Genomic DNA, 6,361 nt, shown 5'->3' with positions numbered 1-6,361 from the left:
AGCATGGACGCGCTTGTTTTTTTTTTAAAAAGGTTCCTTCATGTAATGATCTGCTAGAGGGTGTGGGGGGGCCACAGCCCCGTCCTCCAGGGCATGAAGCAGGTATGGAGGAGATCAAAACTCCAGACATCCAGAGGCCCCCAGAACACAAGAGACCAAGGAAGACCAACAGAGAGGGGCAGCTGCGCCACTGACCCAGAAAGAGCTGAGGAGAGTCCCAGATGAGGGCTCACTTAGCAGCCGCGGAGCAGAAGCCAAGGGGAGTTGCAGTGACGCGCCCGTGAGCTCCGCCGGCAGCCAGCCGTGCCTGAGTGACCGAGCCCCAGGCCGAGAGGCCGGGGGCACCCCACCTCCGAAGTGGCCCGAGCGAGCCCCAGGCTCCAGGCCCCGATAAGCGGCCGCCAAGGAGTGAGCCGGTGTGTACCTGGACGCCCATCCCCGGACACAAAGAACCACCAACGCACCGATGTCTGAGGGAGTCCGCCACTGGCAGGGGAAGTGGTGGTAGGGGGAGATAGGCCTCCAAACCTTGGAGGGCCTAAGATGTCCCCAGAGAGGTGGCACCTGACACCCAACCTGACATATAGACACAGAAATACAGGCACACACATATACAAACATCCATTCCCACCCTCATGCTCTCATATGCACTTACTCCACACTCAACCAACGTGGAGACAGACATAAAGAGACGCTGTACACACGATCACACTCCCCAAGCATACTCTACAAACCGGGTCTAGGTACCCTTGCCCCTGGAGGGGGGAACTGCACCCAGACCCTGGTGGTGTTACCCTTTTCCCTGCGGTGGGGGGAGGCAGACCGCCCCGACTCCGCAGCAGCAGGGAGGCCCCACACTCCAGACCGCAGTCGGACGGCCAACTCCTCCTCCTAGCCCCCCCGCTCCAGCAGGTCGCAGAGAACGGGGGTGAGAGAAGACTCCAAACCTCCCTCCACCCGCTCATTGTAGTGTTGATGCATGTGTGTTCTAAGGTGCATTTAAAACCCAGGAGGGCATGGAGCTACCTGCCAGAGAGCAGCAGGTAAGCGCATGGTCCCTCCTGCTAGCCCTCAATGTCTACGTGTATTTAACATTGAGAGGTGGGCAACGACGCCAGGGGTGGGGTGTACACCCTGATGGTACTTTGGATTCCGTGTATCGTGCCCACCCCCAAGATCCTATATGTATGTGTAATGAGAGTGTGAGTAATGTGAATGTCTAAGTTGTGGGATAAAATTGAGGCAGAGGCAGCCAGAAGGGGACAAAGGGGGGTAGCCTCCTCTGCACCCTGGTGACATACCCCTACTCCAAGGTCCTGCATGTGTGGGTGGTTGTGGTGGAGCGGGAAGAGGGAGGCAGCTGGAGATGGGGAGGGAAGGAAGGGAGGGGCAAGTGACCCCTCCCTGGGGCCAGCTCCCCCGCTGACCCCAGTAGGCACCCCCATACTCCGCGACCCGCCAGGGAAAGGGGGCCCAGGCCCATCCAGACCGGGGCCCAGCGCAGCAGCGCCGCCCGGGTCAGTCCACCCAACCCCACCACAGAGAAAACTGCACCCACCCCGTCATCCACTCATCTTCCAGACTACATGAGACAATAAACACCCAGGCTGAGATCTTCCTCCACCTCTCCTGTGTCTCCCCCTCCTGCAGAGAGAGCCCCTGAGGAGAGGAAAGCTCCTGCGAGATGTGACAATCTTCCCCACCAGTGGCTCGATGCACCGGCGGCACCCTGCTCCAGGGCTGGGCCCCCATGCACCCACCCGCCCACAACCCCGGCAACGCACCAACCAGGACCCAAGCCCCCAAGGCCCGGCCCGGGCCCCAGCCCAGAGACGGAGCGCCCCCAGAACCTCACGCCCATCCCGGACCCACCCAGGGGCAGCCAGGCTACCAGGTCAGTAACCCACGTCCGTCAGCACAGACCCTCCCCTAGCCCCGCTGCACGCAGCCGCGAGGAAACAGTCACCTGAGAGCCAACAGAGCCCCTAACCGGACATGACCGCTACCCCGGGTTGAGCCCCCCAAGGAAAGGAACCATTAACAGGTTTTTCAGACAGGATATTTTTAATACTTTTAATATTGATATTTTTCCATTTTAGAGATATTGTGCAAATGCAAGAAAGAATTCTCACTCCATGGACTTGTTGCCACTGATTTCAGTGTATGTCTTCTCTCTTCTCTGTTTCTTAGCGGGTTAAACATGAGCTAAAGGCGAGAGCCTAAAAACCGGCTCAGGGGAAAATTTACTAGGTTACACGTCACTTTGTATGAAATGAAAAGAATCACTAGAGGTTCACAACAATCTGTGAAACTACACTGTGAGATACTACCAGTAGTACTAACAAAAATGCTATGAACATTTCTATAAGTCACTTTGATACCAAGAGTACAAAGAATCACAAGAATACACTGGATTTTCTAAACAATGAGTGTTTGTTTCAACTGTTTGATCAAAGACTGCTGTCCTGAAAGAGCAGGCAGCCAAAATTAAAGTTTCCGTCTTTATAGGACACTTGCAAACACTGGACAGCTGCTTCATCCAGCCATGCTTCACAAAACCCAAGACATTTACATCTAGAACAAATAAGAAGAGTTAGGATTAAAATCAACTGACCAATTTCTTCTTCCTGCTCCTTTTCACACATGGTTGTTGTGTTTTGTTGATAGAAGATGTGGTTGTTTTGTTTGATTTGTAGTACCAAGTGTGAAATAAATAAAAATGAAATGAAATGAAATGAAATTTACAACTTAAAACCACTCATAAATATTTTGTTTTACATCTGATTGCCTCAAGGCCTTATGACATCCTCCTTGAACATATAACAGTGATGATCACCTCTTTTATTGAATTTTATTGAAGACAAACAAGCTGATGAGTAAGATAACCAAAAAAATGTGAAACTCTGTTATAGAGTCTGACAGCTGCTGGTAAGAATGACCTGCGGTAGCGCTCCTTCCTACACTGTCGGTGTAAAAGTCTACTGCTGAACGAGCTGCTCAGTGCTCGTACAGTCTCATGCAGGAGGTGGGAGGTGTTGTCCATGATGGATGTTAGCTTAGACAACATCCTCTCCTCCCCAACCTGCTCGATGGACTTCAGCGGACAGTGCAGGACAGAGCTGGGTCTCTTGGTTAAGTGTCCCCCTGTCCCTCTCTGCTATTCATATGTATTATTGTAGGGTCTACCTTACAATATAAAGAACCTTGTGGCGACTGTTGTTGTAATTTGGCACTATATAAATAAAATTGAATTGAATTGCTATTCCACCACTCCAGCAGACCACAGCATAAAAGAGAGCAGATGCCACCACAGTGTCGTAAAACCTCCTTAGAAGAGTGTTGTTCATCGTAAAGGATTTCAGCCACCATAGCAGGTGGAGACGACTTAGACCCTTTTTGTAGAGTGCATTTGTGTTTGTGGACCAGTCCAATTTATTATTGAGGTGAACACCCAGGTAATTTTACTGCTCCACCGTTTCACTGTCCAAACCCTGGATGTTCACTGGTGTAATAGGGGGTGGCTTTTTGCTGAAGTCAATCACCAGCTCCTTCGTCTTGCTGGCATTAATGTGAAGATGGTTCTGTTCACACCAGCTGATGAAGTCACTGATAACCCCCCTGTATTCCAGTTCGTTTCCCTCCGACATCCGACCCACAATGGCGGTGTCGTCTGACAACTGTCCATGTCATAACGGAAGTCTGCCGTGTACAGGCTGAAGAGGAAAGGGGCGAGTACTGTTCCTTGTGGGGCCCCCGTGCTACAGACTACCACCTCAGACACACAGTCCCGCAGCCTCACATACTGGGATCTACTGGTAAGGTATTCAACAATCCACAAGGACAACTTATGGTCCACTCCCTGTAGCTTTTCCCTTAGCACTGAGGGCTGGATTGTGTTGATGGCACTGGAGAATTAAAAAACATGACTCTCACAGTGCACCTGGCACTCTCCAGATGAGAGAAGGCCTGATGCTGCATTTAGATGACAGTGTCATTCACCTCGATAGGTTTCTCCCGACTAGTGGGCGAAGGTGGTGAATTATGATCCTTTCCATGGTCTTCATCAGGTGTGAAGTCAGTACAACGGGTTTGAAGTGGTTCGGCTCCTTGGGGTATGTTGTCTTTGGGACTGGCACCATGCAAGAGGTCTTCCACAGAACGGGGACCCTCTCCAGACTGAGACTGAGGTTAAAGATGTATGTGATAACCTCACAGAGTTGATCTGCACAGTCCCTCAATAGTCTGGAGCTGATTCCATCCAGACACGTGGCCTTCCTGGTTTTCATCTTCCTTGGCTGACTCCGCACCTATAGTCAGCTGTGATGGAGAGGCTGCAGTGTAGGGTGTGGGTGGTTAGCTCCTGATGGGGGGAGGAGGCAGTAGAGTCGTTGAAGGAAAAAAGGGGGCAAGTGAGGTGCTGTCCACTACTCTGTGAAGTCACCAAATTAGTGTTGTAATGCTAATGACCTTGTTAAGAAAGGGGGATGAGTGGAAGACAGCACTTAACACGGGTCAAATTCCCTCTCCAAGTCCATAAAACACATGTAGACATGCATGTAAGTCACTTCTGATGAACAACAACTCAGTGTTTTGTGATGCTAGGGAGGCAATAAAACCAGTGTAAACCTGTTCAGATTGTGAGAGTGAATTATGAGTTAAAGAAAATAATCTTGTGGATAGAGGTGAAAAGGAAGAAATAAAAGTATCAAATTGGGTAATTTTAGGTCAAATGTGAGTCATTATGATGGGCGATATTTTTATATACGGAATGGCAACCAATATGTAATGAAATGAAGAAATGTATTGCTTGAAATGTATGTGCCTCACACTGTGGTTTAATCACTAAAATCTCTCTCCATGTTTTCCTTCTACATTTATTGATTCATTCAAATATACTTGATAAGAAAAAATGTGAAACCTTTATTAAAGAAATCTAGTATGAGACAGAAAACTATATAGAAATGTGAGATGTGAATGAATAAATGAGAAAACTGAAACAACTGCCATCTGCTTTTAAAATAACCACATGCACAAAACAGTTCAAAAGTGAAGAAAAAATAAAACCAAGGTCATATTGTTGTCTTTGGATTATCTAAGGTAATCTGATCTAATTGTTCATAAGGAACGAGGTGGAACAACATATTATCTTACACATGTGCAAGCATACCTAGTCACACACCAACCGTTTTAAAAACTCTGTAAATAGCACCTGGGACATTTTCTATTGTGGTTACACTGTCTTGACAGGCATTTCAAAAGTTCAGTACACCAATTGTCAGCTCATATAGTAATAATAATAACAAATTAAATAGGAACAGGAGCTTTTTGTGAAATACCTGCTTGACTGCAGAGAGCAGAAAACATGATCACATGAACTCAATAAAAAAATGCAGTAACTGAGAGTTCAGTGAGGCAAGATCACTTGAAAGAACTGAACATGATTTAATGGCAGAGAAACTAATGTATTTGGTGACTACACTCCGATTACCCATAACAGCAGATGGAATCCCTGCAGTGACAGGTTTTAGGACAGGACCCCAAGGAGTCTAGATGCTGGAGCTTAAATGGAGCTCTGTGCAATTCAGGTGAGATGAAGACAGGGAGGAGATTGGTTGCACAAAGGGAAAATGATGGAAAGCACAGATTTCAAGCACACAGAGCGGAGGCTCAAAGAAGATGACTGGACTAAGGTAATGAGGATGATTAAAAAAAATAATGAAAAAAAAAACAAAATCAAACCTGAACTCCATTACTTAGCCCCAACCCAGTCATGACCCTTCAAAGGCAATTTGTGCCTCACTTCTTACAAGTTCAAAGGGGGTGAAACAAGTTCCCATGGGTAAGTGATCTTTGAGGTTTAAATCCCCATGAGCACATAAGAACATTCAAAGACTATTCTCACTTTTAGTCCCATAATGGATCTCAAGGAGATGAGAAGAGGCTTTTGAAGAAGTGTATGGTGAAAAACAAATATATCCTTTATCCTAAAACTCACTCATCCTTTATTCAGGAGAAACTAAGATGAAGCAGCATTAGCTTAATGAAAAGCACTCACTGAGGCACAGATACATAAACAGTCACCAGAGACAGTGAAAAGAATTCATTGGAAAAATATTTCACACCACAAAACAAGATATAATATACTTCACTAAGCTTTTTTTTTATCAACAGATAATCCAGTTTTCTCACTTAGACAGAACCATAAATGCTGTTCATCCGTCCATTCTCTTCTGTTGTAGCCTATCTCAGCTGTCACAGGTCAAAACACTCTGGGCAGGTCACCAGTCTGTCAAAGAGACTTGTGAAAGGCGCTATGCAAAGGTAAAACTGATATTATTTTTGAAATTACTACAAATATTGA

The sequence above is a fragment of the Rhamphochromis longiceps genome, linkage group LG22, assembly GCF_057381845.1.
Source record: "Rhamphochromis longiceps isolate RC_006_pf linkage group LG22, R_longiceps_female_GT1.1, whole genome shotgun sequence".
NCBI classification, from domain to species: Eukaryota; Metazoa; Chordata; class Actinopteri; order Cichliformes; family Cichlidae; genus Rhamphochromis; species Rhamphochromis longiceps.
Note: the sequence above shows the minus strand (reverse complement) of the source record.